We start from the raw sequence: 21,670 nt of genomic DNA, 5'->3' as shown, positions 1-21,670 counted from the left end.
GCAATTTACGTGGGGAATAAGGTCACCCTTATAGTCGATGTCCATGGGCCAACCACAATTTGGGAGAACAAGATCCGAGAGATGAGCCATCCAAAGGGAGAAAGGAAGTGCAGAAGGAAGGTGGCCAGGAGAAAGTTAATCAGATAAAGGTTCAGAGGGTGGAAAGTCAGAAGGAAGCCTGTGAGGTGATGGTAACAGAAGGTTCAATGGGTAGAGAAGTTCCTTTTCAGGAGGTAAGAAGAGGCAATAAAAACAAAAGGAAAGGAGAAGAAATAAAAGTAGTACTTAGCAATCGGTTTGATGCTTTTACTACAGATGAGGAGGCGGTTGGTCAAGTTGGTAGAAATGGTGGTGACACTCTCTTGTGCCCAGGGTCAACAGAAGAAAAACAAGAAAAGTGACAAAAAGTTTAATTGAAGTTGAAGTCCCAGGGAAAAAGAGTAAAGAAAAGATTAAAAGAAAGTTGAGAGAAGAGGGGGATACAGAGGAGGACAGACAGGAAAGCCTAGAATGGGACCCAGTAGGGACAGATTTGGTAGAGGAAGAAGTAGAGGCCATAGTGGTGGAAGAAACCCAAAATTTGGAGGAGGAGGTTGTATCCTCAGGGTATGTGGTTGGCCCAAGTAGTACATTAGAAAGTAGTAAAGTGGGTGACCAATGCCAGGTAATTAGATTTGCCCATAAGCCACCTGATCCAGAGCCTCCTCTAGAGGATGGTTCTAGACAGGATGGGGAGAATGGTGATGGAATGACTTCAGTCATTGAGGAGGGTGATAATATGTCTGTGGAGGTAGTATATCAAGAGTGTGGATCCTCTATGGAGGTTTCAAAGTGTGTTAAGTAAAAGTGAGCAAGGTCCTGCCTCTATAACCAAAGAAACATGGATCCCCAACCCATACGATGCGCCACTATTAATGTGGCTTCCGTAGTTTCCGAACGAGCTCATTTTATGGCCTTTGATTTTTTCAATACGATTGAGATTGATTTTTTGTTTTTGCAAGAGATAAGAATTAATAAGTTGGACACCCTACACAAGGCGAAGCGAGAGTGGAGGCATGGGCCTTCTTACTGGTCTCTTGCGGCCGAGCCGTACGGTGGGGTGGCAGTGCTTTTTACTGGTATGGTAACTGTGCACAAGGTTATAGAATTACAGGCAGGTAGGTGTATGATTTTAGATATCAACCTGAGGGGACATGACCTGAGACTCATTAACATCTATGGATCACAGTCATCATGGAACAGGAAATGTCTCTTCAGGAAGATAAAACCGTTCCTTTTTTCGGCCCAGCAGATTGTCTTTGGAGGTGACTTTAACACCGTCATTAGGCCAAAAGACAGGGGTGGTTCAAGGACTACCCTGGGTCCTGATTCCAATTTTTTAGTTAGCATGGTTAGACAGGCAGGTCTGGTGGATGTGCATGTTCGCCATTTCCCAGACCTCACGGGTTACACCTATTTTAGTGGTAGTCGCAGGTCTAGGATAGACAGGTTTTTTGTTAAGGGAACCTCAAAAACTTTGCCTCCAGAGGTAAAGCTAGTAGAGTTCTCTGATCACGCTTTTCTCTTTGTCACTTTAAATGCATCAAAGACCACTCAGAAAGGACGGGGCCTATGGCGCTTGAACTCTGACCTCCTAAAGGAAGAAAGTGTTAGACAATCTTTTAGGGAATTCTTTCAATCCCAGAAAACATTTTTGGAGGCAGATTGGAGTAGATCTGAGTGGTGGGAAGAGGTCAAAAAAAGAATTCGGAGGCTCTTCCGTAGGCTTGTAGCTAAAAAGAACTTGATAAGACAGGATATCTACCAGAGTCTGAGAAGGAAATTAGATTTCTTGATCTCTGAGCGTGGAGATAGTGGGGAAGTCTCCCGAGTGAAGGCTCAGATGAGGGAATATCAGTATAACCGACTGGATTCTTTGGTTCTGGAGAGGGATTTTGGAAAATACCACTCACCTGATCCCTACCAGAGCTGTGGAAAATCAGTAGAGGTGAAGGAGGTGAGGGGTCTTTATGATAGACAGGGTGTCCTTTGTGAGGATAAGGAAGGCATCTTGAATGTTATTAGATCCTATTACTCCGATCTTTTGTCTGAGCAGCCACTTATCAGTGAAAGGATGGAAACATTTCTAAGTGAGACACCTGGACTTTGCAATCCAGATGCCTCTATTGAAACCTTGGGTAGTAATGTGACAGCAGAGGAAGATTAAGAAGGTGATTGGTCAACGACCTAAATATTAAGCTAACACATACCATCAGTCAGGAGAAAGTAGCCTTTCTTGACATTAACATCTATAAGTCCATTACAGGAAATCTATCGACGGAACTCTACCGGAAAGAGACATCAACCAATAGTCTGTTGTTTCAAACCAGCGCGCATTTTCCGCCGACGGTAGAGAACATACCGAAGGGCGAGTTCCTGAGACTCCGGAGAAATTGCTCAGAAGAAGGAGTATTCAAAATTAAAAGCCAGGAACTCTTCCATCGCCTACATGAGAGGGGTTATAGCAAAAGATCATTGAAACGAGCGTGCAGAGAAGTAACCAAGATACCAAGGGACACCCTCATCTTCCCAACACAAACCCGCAGCAAACCGAATGGAGACAGATTAAGAAAGCAATTGAGAAGCATCTCCCTATACTTCAATTGGATAAGACTCTGGCGCCATCAATAGATACCAACATCCAAATGAGCTGGAGGAGATCGAGCAATAGCAACCGAACCCATAGGCTCTAGCTGGACGTGACGTGGCCGTCTCCGCCTTGGCCGGACGTGACGTGTCGCCTCTGCCCGGGTAGTCAGGGCAACGACACGGATTTTACATTATTACACAGCCGAAAGGAGACATCGGCGGCCGAGGGGAGATCGAGCGCCATGGCCCGCACCAGCGAGGTAATAAAAAAATAAAAAAAATAAAAATAAAATAAAATAAAGTCAAATCTGGGACAGTATCCATTTTCATTCTCTCCTTCCCAGGGCCAATGTACGGCTATCGAGGTTGCCTAGCAACCGGATACATAGCCTCACTTCCGCTGATCGTAGCGGAGCCCTTGTAATCAATTAATCTATCTAATTAACAGACAACAGTGATTGGCTGTCTGTTACTCAACAGGTATTTAAACCGGGCTCATCATTCAGATGAGCACCTTGGAAGTGAACAAGCCCGCAGGACGGGTGAAACGCGTTTTCCATCTTTCTATCTGGGACCAGGGACACTAGGAGTATCACTCAGATCCTGTTAACCCCAACTGACCCAGGGACCTGGGCAGGGACCGGTATCTTTTTGTTTTATCCGACTCTCACACCAATTGTATTAATAACCATACTTGTAATACTCTGTATAATAATAATTATTACCCAAATGTACAGGGCATTCTAAATTGATATCCCTATGAAATCAACAAGTTTCAGGGATACTGATATATCCTATTGGATGTATCCCTTTGTTTTAGTGGCTGTCCATCCGAATATAAACAGCCCTGCATGGTTATCCATTTGTATGTGAGAATAGTGGTGCATTTGTGCACCCATCACTGTCTGTGTGCTTCTGCAATAGATTTGTAATGAAGGTGAATGTCAGAAGACTGAACATTCACACACGGGATTACTTTTCCTGGAGGGGATATCTAAATATTGCCTGAGTCAAAACAGGGCTTAGGGACATCGTTACTTTCTGGGCCTAACCTTCTCAGTGGCTGTTCATCACAATGCTAACAGCCCTACCGTGTGATTTAATTGGTGTTTTGCCTGCACATAGGAACACTTGATACAAGTGAGCACCTACCCCTGTCTGTTTACCTTAGCAAGTGATTTGTATTGAAGGTAGCCTGTCAGAATATTGAATTTTTACACACTCCAAGGAGAATATATATTTTTTCAGTCTAACACAGTATTCAAACTGCTAGAGTGTGCCGCTAATATATAATCTGACGACAGTGCCTGCATAAAGACTTGGGCATATATCTGTTTCAGTTCTACCTTTGATCCTGTGTAATCTATTTTTTCCTATATCTGCAGACTCTCATCTATGATCCACAGGTTAATCCTGTGCCTAACGTAGACAGCAGATCTGCCACTTGCCTCTTCCTCTCTTTAAATCTTTACTAGGTGCACTCTCATTGGTGAGTCGACCAATTCGTGTCCAATAATTACTACCATACCCCACCGATAGAGCCCGATCTCGTCCGATCTTGGAAGCAAAACGGTGGTGGGCTGGGTCAGTATCTGCGAGGGGGACCCCCAGAGAATACCTGGTGTTGTAATTTGTGACTCATCTCGACCATAAACCAACAGCAGGATCACCACATTCTTTCTTTACCCTTTTTTTCCATTTGGTCTTTCTCCCCCCTTTCCTTCCCCTTCTCTTATCCCTTTCCTCCCCTTCCTCCACCTTCCCCCGCAATTCAACCTTGTTTTCCGTGGCTAGATTTCCTCCATATCCAGGATATTCCTAAAGCCCGTTATATACAATCACAAAGCATTACACACAGACACCTCCCCATGCATATGTAACTTACTAAGATTCATATGTGTGATACCGGTCCGATCATTTTTGACCCATTGAGGTCCTATTAAAACAAGCTTTGCTTGTGCTGGTTGGAGAGGATTTGGGTGTAGAACCCTAGTGTCTACACCTCCCTACAAGTCTATAAGGATAGACTAACCAGAACATTTCCAATTTTAACAAAAAATTATTTTTTCAATATATTTTTATATTTTTTCATTGTATAACCCTATACCTACATTGGTATTCTTCTGTTTCAACAATTAACTGTGGTGGAACATGAGAGTGTGGATTTATCTTAAAATGATTACTTAATAAAAGTTAAGCTTTAATAATTAGCTATATAACTACAGAAAAACAAGAGTGCACCCACACAAGAGTCTTCTGCAATTCCTTTTTTTGCCCTATCACCCTTCTCAATACGGACAGGAAGATTTTGGCAAAAATAATTTTTAATAGGTTGTCAGAGTTTTCTGAACAACTGCTTTCTCCGTCTCAGCACTGTACTGTGAAGGGCCGAAGCACCTTTAGTGCTGTCCTTGGCATCCGGGAGGCCATAGAGCGATGCCGTGCTGAGAAATGGGGAAAGTACTTGCTGGCATTGGATCAGTCTAAGGCTTTTGACCGAGTGAACCATAAGTACCTTTGGGCCTTGCTTGAAAGGTATGGATTTCCAGTTCGGGTGGTGAATTGGCTAAAAACAATATACAGTCAGGCCGAAAGCTTCCCGCTTGTCAATGGTTGGGTGGGTCCTACTTTTGAAGTGGGCTCTGGGGTCCGTCAGGGTTGCCCCCTGAGCCCCCTCCTTTATGTATTCACGATTGATCCCTTCATCAGAAGGGTAGAGAACGGTGCAGTGGGAGGGGTGCAGCTGGGCTTGGAGCTACCTTTTAAGGTAGTGGCCTACGCAGATGATGTCATGGTGGTTTTGTCATCAGTGGCAGAGGCATGTGATATGAAAGATCTCATCTGTGAGTATTCTGAGGCCTCGTGCTCTAGAATAAATCGTGAGAAGTGTGAAGCTTTCTGGATGGGGGAGGAAGGTGAGGAATTTTGACTTCCGGATGGCCTCCCCCGGGCCAGTCCACAGATAAAGATTCTAGGCATTTGTTTCGATCATGGTGATTATGCCACTCTAAGTTGGGAGAATACTCTGGAAATTGCTGCCAAGAAAGTAGAGAGCTGGAAGAGATGGAAATTCTCTTTCAGGGAAAAGGTTGATTTGTGCAAAACTTACCTGATCCCAATTTTTTTTATATGTCAGCTATGTGTGTTTTTTGCCTCAGTCTTTATGGACCAGACTGAATTATCTGTTCTTCCTCTTATTTTGGGGAAACAGGATGAATTTAATCAAGAGAGGTATCACTTACAAATTGAGGAAAGATGGAGGGTTGGGTATGGTCAATCCTGTTGTCTTTTTTGTAACCATTTTTCTAAAATATAACCTTGGGAGTTTTTTGTTAGAGACTCCCCCTCGATGGGTAAGTGGATTTAGTGTTTGGGTGTCTCCTTTCCTTAGACTTTGGTTAGAAGGAGGCCAAGTGAAGAGCCCTCAAATTCGGAGTGGGTATCTTCCGATCTACGTTATCCAGTGCTTGAAAGTGACAAAGCGTTGGGGACTGGAAGTGAGGGAAGTCAAAGACCTGTCCAGGAAGGAGTTGGGGGAGAGGATTTTGCGAACCCACTTTCACGTTCCGCTGTCACTAAGGGATTGCCCGAGCGATGTTGCTTCGGCAGGGTTGGCTCTGATTAATTCGGAGAGAATACCGCTGAAGTTCAGAGATATTGCTTGGATTTCTTTCCATGGGAAGCTTTATGTAAAGGGGAACATGATGTGGAGAAATGCCAATGATCGTGATTGTCCACGGGAGGAATGTCTAGGGGAGGTGGAGACAATGGACCATTTCCTGATCAAGTGCCCCTTTAACATAAAAGTTTATAAGAGGGTTTCAAGAGCTTTACGTATCCCGTGCCTTTCGGGGCTTAGTTACCCTGAGTGGGCTTATGGTGCATTTAAAGGATATGGTAGATTTAATTTGACCACCATTTTTTTAGTCAGTTTAGTAGTTAGATATCACACTTGGAGTGCACGGTGTCTAGTTTCCCTGAGAAAGAAAATCCTGTCCTGTGAAGAGGTGGTGGAGTCAATTCTGAACGAGGTTGGTAAGATGATGGTTCTAGATAAGCAATGGATGGATGCTGTCAGGTGGTCTCGCTGGTGGGGTCACCTGAAACCCCCTTGAGTGGGTGGCAGAAATCCTTTTCAAGTCTAGCTGGAAACCTTTCTTTTCTTTTCACACCCTGTACATTTTGGTAAAATGGTTTTTGTGGAATAGGTTTTGCATAGATCTAAAAAGCTTTGCTCAGTTTTACTTTACATAATATGTAAATATTGGGAAGATAGATAAGGATGATAGCTGTGTGTATTTCTTTTCTGCTTGAGCTACAATATAGATTTAATTTCTTGTATGTTGCATATCATGCATAATTTATGTTTCGTATTTTCATGAAGATATTTATTTATTTATGTATTATATTGTATATAATGTATATATCTGTTGCAAGTTTTAATAAACAAAACATTGCCTGGGTTACACCAGGAGAGAGCAGTAGTATATGTGCCTGGGTTACACCAGGAGAGAACAGTAGTATATGCGCCTGGGTTACACCAGGAGAGAGCAGGTACATGTGCCTGGGTTACACCAGGACAGAGCAGTAGTATATGTGCCTGGGTTACACCAGGACAGAGCAGTAGTATATGCGCCTGGGTTACACCAGGAGAGAGCAGGTACATGTCCCTGGGTTACACCAGGAGAGAGCAGGTACATGTGCTTGGGTTACACCAGGAGAGAGCAGTAGTATATGTGCCTGGATTCCACCAGGAGAGAGCAGGTACATGTGCCTGGGTTACACCAGGAGAGAGCAGTAGTATATGTGCCTGGGTTACACCAGGACAGAGCAGTAGTATATGTGCCTGGATTCCACCAGGAGAGAGCAGTAGTATATGTGCCTGGATTCCACCAGGAGAGAGCAGGTACATGTGCCTGGGTTACACCAGGAGAGAGCAGTAGTATATGTGCCTGGATTCCACCAGGAGAGAGCAGGTACATGTGCCTGGGTTACACCAGGAGAGAGCAGTAGTATATGTGCCTGGGTTACACCAGGACAGAGCAGTATTATATGTGCCTGGGTTACACCAGGAGACAATAGTAGTATATGTGCCTGAGTTACACAAGGAGCAGACCTGTGCTACTGAGTTCCTAGGCCTCTGGAAGTTTTTGAAACCTACAGTGTTTCCTTGGAGGCCTCCCAGGGGAGAATGGATCCCCCTGGGGAGGATGATGAAGGCGATCCCCAGGATTCAGGGTCTGGTGGAGGCCCTGGTGATCTGGGCCTGGCAAAGGCTGTGAGGGCCCGCAGCCCAGTCTGGTGTTGATGGGAACAGTGCATCTGTACAAGGTGGTCCAATGACTTTGGGTCCTGTGATGGAACAGGATCCCCAATCAGAGCCCCCCCCCCCCAACTAGAATCAATGCTAAAGGGAAAAAAAATAAACTCCTGCCCAGGGGCGGGTTGGGAAACAAAAGTGGCCCTGGAAATGTTTCTAGAAGTGGCCTCATGTGGGCAGCACCAAACCGACTGTAAGCGGAGCCAATACCAAAGTAGGCGGGATTACTACTTCAAAATGTAATGTAGGCGTAGTTTCACCAACAAAAGACAGAGCATGTCATATTAGTCGGACCTAACACATTAAAAAGTTTCGAAAGTATTGTGTTGCAGCAGAAGTAGTTAAGAAATTAAAACTGGGGTGACATTTAATCCTTTGCACACTTACTAAATATATCAGTACATTTCCTGAAAGCATCTACTCTCTCTCTGTCCATCTCCTGCATTTGTCTCTCGTCCTCTTAGGGGTCACATCAATTGAATAGTTCTGGAAGCTCCCTCCCAGCGCTATTCAATCCTTGTTGAATTGACCCCTTAGTCTATCTCCTCCACTAAGACCAACTCATTTCCCCTGCCACCGACTTCCCGTCCCATTCAGTAGAGCCATGGGCGATGGTAGGATGTTAGGCACCCCCTGTAAACTACAAATCTGTGCCATAACCACTATACTGTTTAAATGAACAGTGCATGCCGAAAGCACGGTACAAAAAAAGGTGTATGATATCACAAGGAAGGGGTGTGGCCACACAATAGGACCCCCAATTCAAATTACGCCACACGGTAGCACAATCTTATTGTCATTACACTGTACATAGTACCTCTATTTCATATTACACCACAGAGTAGTGCCCCTTACTCACATTATGACAGAGAATACTGCCCCATATTCACGCTACACTACACAGTAGTGTCCTTAATAAACATGCCCACAGTATCAGTGCCGCTTATACACATAATGATGCTCACGGTAGCAGTGCCTCTTATACACATAATAATGCCCATGGCAGCAGTGCCACTAATACAAATAAATGCCCATGGTAGCAGTGCCGCTTATACACATAATACCCACAGTGTCAATGCCGCTTATACACATAATGCCCACGGTATCAGTGCCACTTATACACATAATAATGTCCACAGTATCATTGGCGCTTATACACATAATAATGCCCACGGTAGCAGTGCCGCTTATACTCATAATGATGCCCACGGTATTAATGCCACTTATACACATAATAATGCCCACGGTATTAGTGCCACTTATACACATAATAATGCCCATAGTAGCAGTGCCACTTATACACATAATAATGCCCATGGTATCAGTGCCGCTTATACACATAATAATGCCATTGGTAGCAGTGCCGCTTATACACATAATAATGCCATTGGTAGCAGTGCCGCTTATACACATAATAATGCTATTGGTAGCAGTGCCGCTTATACCCATAATAATGCCCACGGTAGCAGTGCCGCTTATACACATAATAATGCCCACGGTTTCAGTGTCGATTATACACATGCCCACGTTAACAGTGTCCCTTATATACATGTCCATGGAAGCAGTGTCCCTTACACACATGCCCATGGTAGCAGTGCCCCTTATACACAAGCCATGGTAACAGTGCCCCTTATACACATAATAAATGTCACCCCCACCCTACTTGCCTCATCTGTCACTGGTGTCTGCTCTCAGCGTGCCACCGGCTCCTTATTCCCGCCACAGCCCAGCACTGAGGGAGGTGGGCTAAGGGCGTCAGTCACAGTCTAGCGCCGCCTGCCCACCCTTTCTATTTATGTGGGAGCTGCGGCTAGACTACAGCGCTGCACTACAGAATTCTCATGGCCGGGCGAGGTGGGCCTCCAAATAGAACTGACGGGACACAGTTCCGTCCCATTCTGGCCCACTTTAACCCCTAGTCCCTACCATTCATTTGTCTCTCTTTAACCCCACCATCTCTGTATTGTATGAATCTGTCCTTTCTTTATCTCCTTGTGTCTGTATCTCTTTACCCTTTATATCATATCTACCATGTAAACCTTCGAACATCAACTCCCACTTTTCCCTTGTTCTCCTCATAAATCACTTTTCTTTCTGTCTTGCTCCAGGGATTCAGTATGATTTCCCATGGACGGGAAGCCGGCGGTCAAAATACAGACAGCGGCATCCCGGCCATCAGAAACCCAACAACCTCACAGAAAGTACCCTAAGCCTCCCCTGCCCCCTACCCTAACCTTCCCTTGTGGGTGCCTAACCCTAACCCTCCCCGGTGGTCCCTAACCCTCCCCTTCCCGCTGCCTAACTGTAACCCTCCCCGTGCTGCCTAACCCTCACCCTCCCCAGTGGTGCCTAACCCTCCCTTCCCCGCTGCCTACCCGAAACCCTCCCCAGTGGTGCCTAACCCTCCCTTCCCCGCTGCCTACCCGTAACCCTCCCCGGTGGTGCCTAACCCTCACCCTCCCCAGTGGTGCCTAACCCTCCCTTCCCCGCCACCTAACTGTAACCCTCCTCGGTGGTGCCTAACCCTCCCCTTCCCGCTGCCTAACCGTAACCCTCCCCGGTGGTGCCTAACCCTCCCTTCCCCGCTGCCTACCCGTAACCCTCCCCAGTGGTGCCTAACCCTCCATTCCCCGCTGCCTACCCGTAACCCTCCCCGGTGGTTCCTAACCCTCACCCTCCCCAGTGGTGCCTAACCCTCCCTTCCCCGCTGCCTAACTGTAACCCTCCCCGGTGGTGCCTAACCCTCCCTTCCCCGCTGCCTAACTGTAACCCTCCCCAGTGGTTCCTAACCCTCCCTTCCCCGCTGCCTACCCGTAACCCTCCCCGGTGGTGCCTAACCCTCACCCTCCCCAGTGGTGCCTAACCCTCCCTTCCCCGCTGCTTAACTGTAACCCTCCCCTTCCCGCTGCCTAACCGTAACCCTCCCCGGTGGTGCCTAACCCTCCCTTCCCCGCTGCCTACCCAAAACCCTCCCCAGTGGTGCCTAACCCTCCCTTCCCCGCTGCCTACCCGTAACCCTCCCCGGTGGTGCCTAACCCTCACCCTCCCCAGTGGTGCCTAACCCTCCCTTCCCCGCCGCCTAACTGTAACCCTCCTCGGTGGTGCCTAACCCTCCCTTCCCCGCTGCCTAACTGTAACCCTCCCCAGTGGTTCCTAACCCTCCCTTCCCCGCTGCCTACCCGTAACCCTCCCCGGTGGTGCCTAACCCTCACCCTCCCCAGTGGTGCCTAACCCTCCCTTCCCCGCTGCCTAACTGTAACCCTCCCCGGTGGTGCCTAACCCTCCCCTTCCCGCTGCCTAACCGTAACCCTCCCCGGTGGTGCCTAACCCTCCCTTCCCCGCTGCCTACCCGTAACCCTCCCCAGTGGTGCCTAACCCTCCCTTCCCCTCTGCCTACCCGTAAACCTCCCCAGTGGTGCCTAACCCTCCCTTCCCCGCTGCCTACCCGTAACCCTCCCCGGTGGTGCCTAACCCTCCCCCTCCCCAGTGGTGCCTAACCCTCCCTTCCCCGCTGCCTAACTGTAACCCTCCCCGGTGGTGCCTAACCCTCCCCTTCCCGCTGCCTACCCGTAACCCTCCCCGGTTGTGACTAACCCTCCCTTCCACGCTGCCTACCCGTAACCCTCCCCAGTGGTGCCTAACCCTCCCCTTCCCGATGCCTAACAGTAACCCTCCCCGGTGGTGCCTAACCCTCCCCTTCCCGCTGCCTAACCGTAACCCTCCCCGGTGGTGCCTAACCCTCCCTTCCCCCCTGCCTACCCGTAACCCTCCACAGTGGTGCCTAACCCTCCATTCCCCGCTGCCTACCCGTAACCCTCCCCGGTGTTTCCTAACCCTCACCCTCCCCAGTGGTGCCTAACCTTCCCTTCCCCGCTGCCTAACTGTAACCCTCCCCTTCCCGCTGCATAACCGTAACCCTCCCCGGTGGTGCCTAACCCTCCCTTCCCCACTGCCTACCCGTAAACCTCCCCAGTGGTTCCTAACCCTCCCTTCCCCGCTGCCTACCCGTAACCCTCCCCGGTGGTGCCTAACCTTCACCCTCCCCAGTGGTGCCTAACCCTCCCTTCCCCGCTGCCTAACTGTAACGCTCCCCGGTGGTGCCTAACCCTCCCCTTCCCGCTGCCTACCCGTAACCCTCCCCGGTGGTGACTAACCCTCCCTTCCCTGCTGCCTACCCGTAACCCTCCCCAGTGGTGCCTAACCCTCCCCTTCCCGATGCCTAACTGTAACCCTCCCCGGTGGTGCCTAACCCTCCCCTTCCCGCTGCCTAACCGTAACCCTCCCCGGTGGTGCCTAACCCTCCCTTCCCCGCTGCCTACCCGTAACCCTCCCCAGTGGTGCCTAACCCTCCATTCCCCGCTGCCTACCCGTAACCCTCCCCGGTGGTTCCTAACCCTCACCCTCCCCAGTGGTGCCTAACCCTCCCTTCCCCGCTGCCTAACTGTAACCCTCCCCGGTGGTGCCTAACCCTCCCCTTCCCGCTGCCTAACCGTAACCCTCCCCGGTGGTGCCTAACCCTCCCTTCCCCGCTGCCTACCCATAACCCTCCCCAGTGGTGCCTAACCCTCCATTCCCCGCTGCCTACCCGTAACCCTCCCCGGTGTTTCCTAACCCTCACCCTCCCCAGTGGTGCCAAACCTTCCCTTCCCCGCTGCCTAACTGTAACCCTCCCCTTCCCGCTGCATAGCCGTAACCCTCCCCGGTGGTACCTAACCCTCCCTTCCCCACTGCCTACCCGTAACCCTCCCCAGTGGTTCCTAACCCTCCCTTCCCCGCTGCCTACCCGTAACCCTCCCCGGTGGTGCCTAACCTTCACCCTCCCCAGTGGTGCCTAACCCTCCCTTCCCCGCTGCCTAACTGTAATCCTCCCCGGTGGTGCCTAACCCTCCCCTTCCCGCTGCCTACCCGTAACCCTCCCCGGTGGTGACTAACCCTCCCTTCCCCGCTGCCTACCCAAAACCCTCCCCAGTGGTGCCTAACCCTCCCTTCCCCGCTGCCTACCCGTAACCCTCCCCGGTGGTGCCTAACCCTCACCCTCCCCAGTGGTGCCTAACCCTCCCTTCCCCGCCGCCTAACTGTAACCCTCCTCGGTGGTGCCTAACCCTCCCTTCCCCGCTGCCTAACTGTAACCCTCCCCAGTGGTTCCTAACCCTCCCTTCCCCGCTGCCTACCCGTAACCCTCCCCGGTGGTGCCTAACCCTCACCCTCCCCAGTGGTGCCTAACCCTCCCTTCCCCGCTGCCTAACTGTAACCCTCCCCGGTGGTGCCTAACCCTCACCCTCCCCAGTGGTGCCTAACCCTCCCTTCCCCGCTGCCTAACTGTAACCCTCCCCGGTGGTGCCTAACCCTCCCCTTCCCGCTGCCTAACCGTAACCCTCCCCGGTGGTGCCTAACCCTCCCTTCCCCGCTGCCTACCCGTAACCCTCCCCAGTGGTGCCTAACCCTCCCTTCCCCTCTGCCTACCCGTAAACCTCCCCAGTGGTGCCTAACCCTCCCTTCCCCGCTGCCTACCCGTAACCCTCCCCGGTGGTGCCTAACCCTCCCCCTCCCCAGTGGTGCCTAACCCTCCCTTCCCCGCTGCCTAACTGTAACCCTCCCCGGTGGTGCCTAACCCTCCCCTTCCCGCTGCCTACCCGTAACCCTCCCCGGTTGTGACTAACCCTCCCTTCCCCGCTGCCTACCCGTAACCCTCCCCAGTGGTGCCTAACCCTCCCCTTCCCGATGCCTAACAGTAACCCTCCCCGGTGGTGCCTAACCCTCCCCTTCCCGCTGCCTAACCGTAACCCTCCCCGGTGGTGCCTAACCCTCCCTTCCCCCCTGCCTACCCGTAACCCTCCACAGTGGTGCCTAACCCTCCATTCCCCGCTGCCTACCCGTAACCCTCCCCGGTGTTTCCTAACCCTCACCCTCCCCAGTGGTGCCTAACCTTCCCTTCCCCGCTGCCTAACTGTAACCCTCCCCTTCCCGCTGCATAACCGTAACCCTCCCCGGTGGTGCCTAACCCTCCCTTCCCCACTGCCTACCCGTAAACCTCCCCAGTGGTTCCTAACCCTCCCTTCCCCGCTGCCTACCCGTAACCCTCCCCGGTGGTGCCTAACCTTCACCCTCCCCAGTGGTGCCTAACCCTCCCTTCCCCGCTGCCTAACTGTAACCCTCCCCGGTGGTGCCTAACCCTCCCCTTCCCGCTGCCTACCCGTAACCCTCCCCGGTGGTGACTAACCCTCCCTTCCCTGCTGCCTACCCGTAACCCTCCCCAGTGGTGCCTAACCCTCCCCTTCCCGATGCCTAACTGTAACCCTCCCCGGTGGTGCCTAACCCTCCCCTTCCCGCTGCCTAACCGTAACCCTCCCCGGTGGTGCCTAACCCTCCCTTCCCCGCTGCCTACCCGTAACCCTCCCCAGTGGTGCCTAACCCTCCATTCCCCGCTGCCTACCCGTAACCCTCCCCGGTGGTTCCTAACCCTCACCCTCCCCAGTGGTGCCTAACCCTCCCTTCCCCGCTGCCTAACTGTAACCCTCCCCGGTGGTGCCTAACCCTCCCCTTCCCGCTGCCTAACCGTAACCCTCCCCGGTGGTGCCTAACCCTCCCTTCCCCGCTGCCTACCCATAACCCTCCCCAGTGGTGCCTAACCCTCCATTCCCCGCTGCCTACCCGTAACCCTCCCCGGTGTTTCCTAACCCTCACCCTCCCCAGTGGTGCCTAACCTTCCCTTCCCCGCTGCCTAACTGTAACCCTCCCCTTCCCGCTGCATAACCGTAACCCTCCCCGGTGGTACCTAACCCTCCCTTCCCCACTGCCTACCCGTAACCCTCCCCAGTGGTTCCTAACCCTCCCTTCCCCGCTGCCTACCCGTAACCCTCCCCGGTGGTGCCTAACCTTCACCCTCCCCAGTGGTGCCTAACCCTCCCTTCCCCGCTGCCTAACTGTAATCCTCCCCGGTGGTGCCTAACCCTCCCCTTCCCGCTGCCTACCCGTAACCCTCCCCGGTGGTGACTAACCCTCCCTTCCCCGCTGCCTACCCAAAACCCTCCCCAGTGGTGCCTAACCCTCCCTTCCCCGCTGCCTACCCGTAACCCTCCCCGGTGGTGCCTAACCCTCACCCTCCCCAGTGGTGCCTAACCCTCCCTTCCCCGCCGCCTAACTGTAACCCTCCTCGGTGGTGCCTAACCCTCCCTTCCCCGCTGCCTAACTGTAACCCTCCCCAGTGGTTCCTAACCCTCCCTTCCCCGCTGCCTACCCGTAACCCTCCCCGGTGGTGCCTAACCCTCACCCTCCCCAGTGGTGCCTAACCCTCCCTTCCCCGCTGCCTAACTGTAACCCTCCCCGGTGGTGCCTAACCCTCCCCTTCCCGCTGCCTAACCGTAACCCTCCCCGGTGGTGCCTAACCCTCCCTTCCCCGCTGCCTACCCGTAACCCTCCCCAGTGGTGCCTAACCCTCCCTTCCCCTCTGCCTACCCGTAAACCTCCCCAGTGGTGCCTAACCCTCCCTTCCCCGCTGCCTACCCGTAACCCTCCCCGGTGGTGCCTAACCCTCCCCCTCCCCAGTGGTGCCTAACCCTCCCTTCCCCGCTGCCTAACTGTAACCCTCCCCGGTGGTGCCTAACCCTCCCCTTCCCGCTGCCTACCCGTAACCCTCCCCGGTTGTGACTAACCCTCCCTTCCACGCTGCCTACCCGTAACCCTCCCCAGTGGTGCCTAACCCTCCCCTTCCCGATGCCTAACAGTAACCCTCCCCGGTGGTGCCTAACCCTCCCCTTCCCGCTGCCTAACCGTAACCCTCCCCGGTGGTGCCTAACCCTCCCTTCCCCCCTGCCTACCCGTAACCCTCCACAGTGGTGCCTAACCCTCCATTCCCCGCTGCCTACCCGTAACCCTCCCCGGTGTTTCCTAACCCTCACCCTCCCCAGTGGTGCCTAACCTTCCCTTCCCCGCTGCCTAACTGTAACCCTCCCCTTCCCGCTGCATAACCGTAACCCTCCCCGGTGGTGCCTAACCCTCCCTTCCCCACTGCCTACCCGTAAACCTCCCCAGTGGTTCCTAACCCTCCCTTCCCCGCTGCCTACCCGTAACCCTCCCCGGTGGTGCCTAACCTTCACCCTCCCCAGTGGTGCCTAACCCTCCCTTCCCCGCTGCCTAACTGTAACGCTCCCCGGTGGTGCCTAACCCTCCCCTTCCCGCTGCCTACCCGTAACCCTCCCCGGTGGTGACTAACCCTCCCTTCCCTGCTGCCTACCCGTAACCCTCCCCAGTGGTGCCTAACCCTCCCCTTCCCGATGCCTAACTGTAACCCTCCCCGGTGGTGCCTAACCCTCCCCTTCCCGCTGCCTAACCGTAACCCTCCCCGGTGGTGCCTAACCCTCCCTTCCCCGCTGCCTACCCGTAACCCTCCCCAGTGGTGCCTAACCCTCCATTCCCCGCTGCCTACCCGTAACCCTCCCCGGTGGTTCCTAACCCTCACCCTCCCCAGTGGTGCCTAACCCTCCCTTCCCCGCTGCCTAACTGTAACCCTCCCCGGTGGTGCCTAACCCTCCCCTTCCCGCTGCCTAACCGTAACCCTCCCCGGTGGTGCCTAACCCTCCCTTCCCCGCTGCCTACCCATAACCCTCCCCAGTGGTGCCTAACCCTCCATTCCCCGCTGCCTACCCGTAACCCTCCCCGGTGTTTCCTAACCCTCACCCTCCCCAGTGGTGCCAAACCTTCCCTTCCCCGCTGCCTAACTGTAACCCTCCCCTTCCCGCTGCATAGCCGTAACCCTCCCCGGTGGTACCTAACCCTCCCTTCCCCACTGCCTACCCGTAACCCTCCCCAGTGGTTCCTAACCCTCCCTTCCCCGCTGCCTACCCGTAACCCTCCCCGGTGGTGCCTAACCTTCACCCTCCCCAGTGGTGCCTAACCCTCCCTTCCCCGCTGCCTAACTGTAATCCTCCCCGGTGGTGCCTAACCCTCCCCTTCCCGCTGCCTACCCGTAACCCTCCCCGGTGGTGACTAACCCTCCCTTCCCCGCTGCCTACCCAAAACCCTCCCCAGTGGTGCCTAACCCTCCCTTCCCCGCTGCCTACCCGTAACCCTCCCCGGTGGTGCCTAACCCTCACCCTCCCCAGTGGTGCCTAACCCTCCCTTCCCCGCCGCCTAACTGTAACCCTCCTCGGTGGTGCCTAACCCTCCCTTCCCCGCTGCCTAACTGTAACCCTCCCCAGTGGTTCCTAACCCTCCCTTCCCCGCTGCCTACCCGTAACCCTCCCCGGTGGTGCCTAACCCTCACCCTCCCCAGTGGTGCCTAACCCTCCCTTCCCCGCTGCCTAACTGTAACCCTCCCCGGTGGTGCCTAACCCTCACCCTCCCCAGTGGTGCCTAACCCTCCCTTCCCCGCTGCCTAACTGTAACCCTCCCCGGTGGTGCCTAACCCTCCCCTTCCCGCTGCCTAACCGTAACCCTCCCCGGTGGTGCCTAACCCTCCCTTCCCCGCTGCCTACCCGTAACCCTCCCCAGTGGTGCCTAACCCTCCCTTCCCCTCTGCCTACCCGTAAACCTCCCCAGTGGTGCCTAACCCTCCCTTCCCCGCTGCCTACCCGTAACCCTCCCCGGTGGTGCCTAACCCTCCCCCTCCCCAGTGGTGCCTAACCCTCCCTTCCCCGCTGCCTAACTGTAACCCTCCCCGGTGGTGCCTAACCCTCCCCTTCCCGCTGCCTACCCGTAACCCTCCCCGGTTGTGACTAACCCTCCCTTCCCCGCTGCCTACCCGTAACCCTCCCCAGTGGTGCCTAACCCTCCCCTTCCCGATGCCTAACAGTAACCCTCCCCGGTGGTGCCTAACCCTCCCCTTCCCGCTGCCTAACCGTAACCCTCCCCGGTGGTGCCTAACCCTCCCTTCCCCCCTGCCTACCCGTAACCCTCCACAGTGGTGCCTAACCCTCCATTCCCCGCTGCCTACCCGTAACCCTCCCCGGTGTTTCCTAACCCTCACCCTCCCCAGTGGTGCCTAACCTTCCCTTCCCCGCTGCCTAACTGTAACCCTCCCCTTCCCGCTGCATAACCGTAACCCTCCCCGGTGGTGCCTAACCCTCCCTTCCCCACTGCCTACCCGTAAACCTCCCCAGTGGTTCCTAACCCTCCCTTCCCCGCTGCCTACCCGTAACCCTCCCCGGTGGTGCCTAACCTTCACCCTCCCCAGTGGTGCCTAACCCTCCCTTCCCCGCTGCCTAACTGTAACCCTCCCCGGTGGTGCCTAACCCTCCCCTTCCCGCTGCCTACCCGTAACCCTCCCCGGTGGTGACTAACCCTCCCTTCCCTGCTGCCTACCCGTAACCCTCCCCAGTGGTGCCTAACCCTCCCCTTCCCGATGCCTAACTGTAACCCTCCCCGGTGGTGCCTAACCCTCCCCTTCCCGCTGCCTAACCGTAACCCTCCCCGGTGGTGCCTAACCCTCCCTTCCCCGCTGCCTACCCGTAACCCTCCCCAGTGGTGCCTAACCCTCCATTCCCCGCTGCCTACCCGTAACCCTCCCCGGTGGTTCCTAACCCTCACCCTCCCCAGTGGTGCCTAACCCTCCCTTCCCCGCTGCCTAACTGTAACCCTCCCCGGTGGTGCCTAACCCTCCCCTTCCCGCTGCCTAACCGTAACCCTCCCCGGTGGTGCCTAACCCTCCCTTCCCCGCTGCCTACCCATAACCCTCCCCAGTGGTGCCTAACCCTCCATTCCCCGCTGCCTACCCGTAACCCTCCCCGGTGTTTCCTAACCCTCACCCTCCCCAGTGGTGCCTAACCTTCCCTTCCCCGCTGCCTAACTGTAACCCTCCCCTTCCCGCTGCATAACCGTAACCCTCCCCGGTGGTACCTAACCCTCCCTTCCCCACTGCCTACCCGTAACCCTCCCCAGTGGTTCCTAACCCTCCCTTCCCCGCTGCCTACCCGTAACCCTCCCCGGTGGTGCCTAACCTTCACCCTCCCCAGTGGTGCCTAACCCTCCCTTCCCCGCTGCCTAACTGTAATCCTCCCCGGTGGTGCCTAACCCTCCCCTTCCCGCTGCCTACCCGTAACCCTCCCCGGTGGTGACTAACCCTCCCTTCCCCGCTGCCTACCCAAAACCCTCCCCAGTGGTGCCTAACCCTCCCTTCCCCGCTGCCTACCCGTAACCCTCCCCGGTGGTGCCTAACCCTCACCCTCCCCAGTGGTGCCTAACCCTCCCTTCCCCGCCGCCTAACTGTAACCCTCCTCGGTGGTGCCTAACCCTCCCTTCCCCGCTGCCTAACTGTAACCCTCCCCAGTGGTTCCTAACCCTCCCTTCCCCGCTGCCTACCCGTAACCCTCCCCGGTGGTGCCTAACCCTCACCCTCCCCAGTGGTGCCTAACCCTCCCTTCCCCGCTGCCTAACTGTAACCCTCCCCGGTGGTGCCTAACCCTCACCCTCCCCAGTGGTGCCTAACCCTCCCTTCCCCGCTGCCTAACTGTAACCCTCCCCGGTGGTGCCTAACCCTCCCCTTCCCGCTGCCTACCCGTAACCCTCCCCGGTTGTGACTAACCCTCCCTTCCCCGCTGCCTACCCGTAACCCTCCCCAGTGGTGCCTAACCCTCCCCTTCCCGATGCCTAACAGTAACCCTCCCCGGTGGTGCCTAACCCTCCCCTTCCCGCTGCCTAACCGTAACCCTCCCCGGTGGTGCCTAACCCTCCCTTCCCCCCTGCCTACCCGTAACCCTCCACAGTGGTGCCTAACCCTCCATTCCCCGCTGCCTACCCGTAACCCTCCCCGGTGTTTCCTAACCCTCACCCTCCCCAGTGGTGCCTAACCTTCCCTTCCCCGCTGCCTAACTGTAACCCTCCCCTTCCCGCTGCATAACCGTAACCCTCCCCGGTGGTGCCTAACCCTCCCTTCCCCACTGCCTACCCGTAAACCTCCCCAGTGGTTCCTAACCCTCCCTTCCCCGCTGCCTACCCATAACCCTCCCCGGTGGTGCCTAACCTTCACCCTCCCCAGTGGTGCCTAACCCTCCCTTCCCCGCTGCCTAACTGTAACCCTCCCCGGTGGTGCCTAACCCTCCCCTTCCCGCTGCCTACCCATAACCCTCCCCGGTGGTGACTAACCCTCCCTTCCCTGCTGCCTACCCGTAACCCTCCCCAGTGGTGCCTAACCCTCCCCTTCCCGATGCCTAACTGTAACCCTCCCCGGTGGTGCCTAACCCTCCCCTTCCCGCTGCCTAACCGTAACCCTCCCCGGTGGTGCCTAACCCTCCCTTCCCCGCTGCCTACCCGTAACCCTCCCCAGTGGTGCCTAACCCTCCATTCCCCGCTGCCTACCCGTAACCCTCCCCGGTGGTTCCTAACCCTCACCCTCCCCAGTGGTGCCTAACCCTCCCTTCCCCGCTGCCTAACTGTAACCCTCCCCGGTGGTGCCTAACCCTCCCCTTCCCGCTGCCTAACCGTAACCCTCCCCGGTGGTGCCTAACCCTCCCTTCCCCGCTGCCTACCCATAACCCTCCCCAGTGGTGCCTAACCCTCCATTCCCCGCTGCCTACCCGTAACCCTCCCCGGTGTTTCCTAACCCTCACCCTCCCCAGTGGTGCCTAACCTTCCCTTCCCCGCTGCCTAACTGTAACCCTCCCCTTCCCGCTGCATAACCGTAACCCTCCCCGGTGGTACCTAACCCTCCCTTCCCCACTGCCTAACCTTCACCCTCCCCAGTGGTGCCTAACCCTCCCTTCCCCGCTGCCTAACTGTAATCCTCCCCGGTGGTGCCTAACCCTCCCCTTCCCGCTGCCTACCCGTAACCCTCCCCGGTGGTGACTAACCCTCCCTTCCCCGCTGCCTACCCAAAACCCTCCCCAGTGGTGCCTAACCCTCCCTTCCCCGCTGCCTACCCGTAACCCTCCCCGGTGGTGCCTAACCCTCACCCTCCCCAGTGGTGCCTAACCCTCCCTTCCCCGCCGCCTAACTGTAACCCTCCTCGGTGGTGCCTAACCCTCCCTTCCCCGCTGCCTAACTGTAACCCTCCCCAGTGGTTCCTAACCCTCCCTTCCCCGCTGCCTACCCGTAACCCTCCCCGGTGGTGCCTAACCCTCACCCTCCCCAGTGGTGCCTAACCCTCCCTTCCCCGCTGCCTAACTGTAACCCTCCCCGGTGGTGCCTAACCCTCACCCTCCCCAGTGGTGCCTAACCCTCCCTTCCCCGCTGCCTAACTGTAACCCTCCCCGGTGGTGCCTAACCCTCCCCTTCCCGCTGCCTAACCGTAACCCTCCCCGGTGGTGCCTAACCCTCCCTTCCCCGCTGCCTACCCGTAACCCTCCCCAGTGGTGCCTAACCCTCCCTTCCCCTCTGCCTACCCGTAAACCTCCCCAGTGGTGCCTAACCCTCCCTTCCCTGCTGCCTACCCGTAACCCTCCCCGGTGGTGCCTAACCCTCCCCCTCCCCAGTGGTGCCTAACCCTCCCTTCCCCGCTGCCTAACTGTAACCCTCCCCGGTGGTGCCTAACCCTCCCCTTCCCGCTGCCTACCCGTAACCCTCCCCGGTTGTGACTAACCCTCCCTTCCCCGCTGCCTACCCGTAACCCTCCCCAGTGGTGCCTAACCCTCCCCTTCCCGATGCCTAACAGTAACCCTCCCCGGTGGTGCCTAACCCTCCCCTTCCCGCTGCCTAACCGTAACCCTCCCCGGTGGTGCCTAACCCTCCCTTCCCCCCTGCCTACCCGTAACCCTCCACAGTGGTGCCTAACCCTCCATTCCCCGCTGCCTA

The 21,670-nt window shown here is 55.3% G+C and overlaps 1 pseudogene; it reads left to right on the top strand.

The window, feature by feature from the left end:
- The first annotated feature begins 4,142 nt into the window (after positions 1 to 4,142).
- LOC134948976 (5S ribosomal RNA) lies at positions 4,143 to 4,261 on the top strand (annotated as a pseudogene).
- Positions 4,262 to 21,670: the final 17,409 nt, after the last annotated feature.

This window comes from Pseudophryne corroboree, chromosome 1 (assembly GCF_028390025.1).
Source record: "Pseudophryne corroboree isolate aPseCor3 chromosome 1, aPseCor3.hap2, whole genome shotgun sequence".
NCBI classification, from domain to species: domain Eukaryota; kingdom Metazoa; phylum Chordata; class Amphibia; order Anura; family Myobatrachidae; genus Pseudophryne; species Pseudophryne corroboree.
The sequence above is the reverse complement of the archived record's forward strand: the minus strand, read 5'-3'. Positions and strand labels throughout refer to the sequence as shown.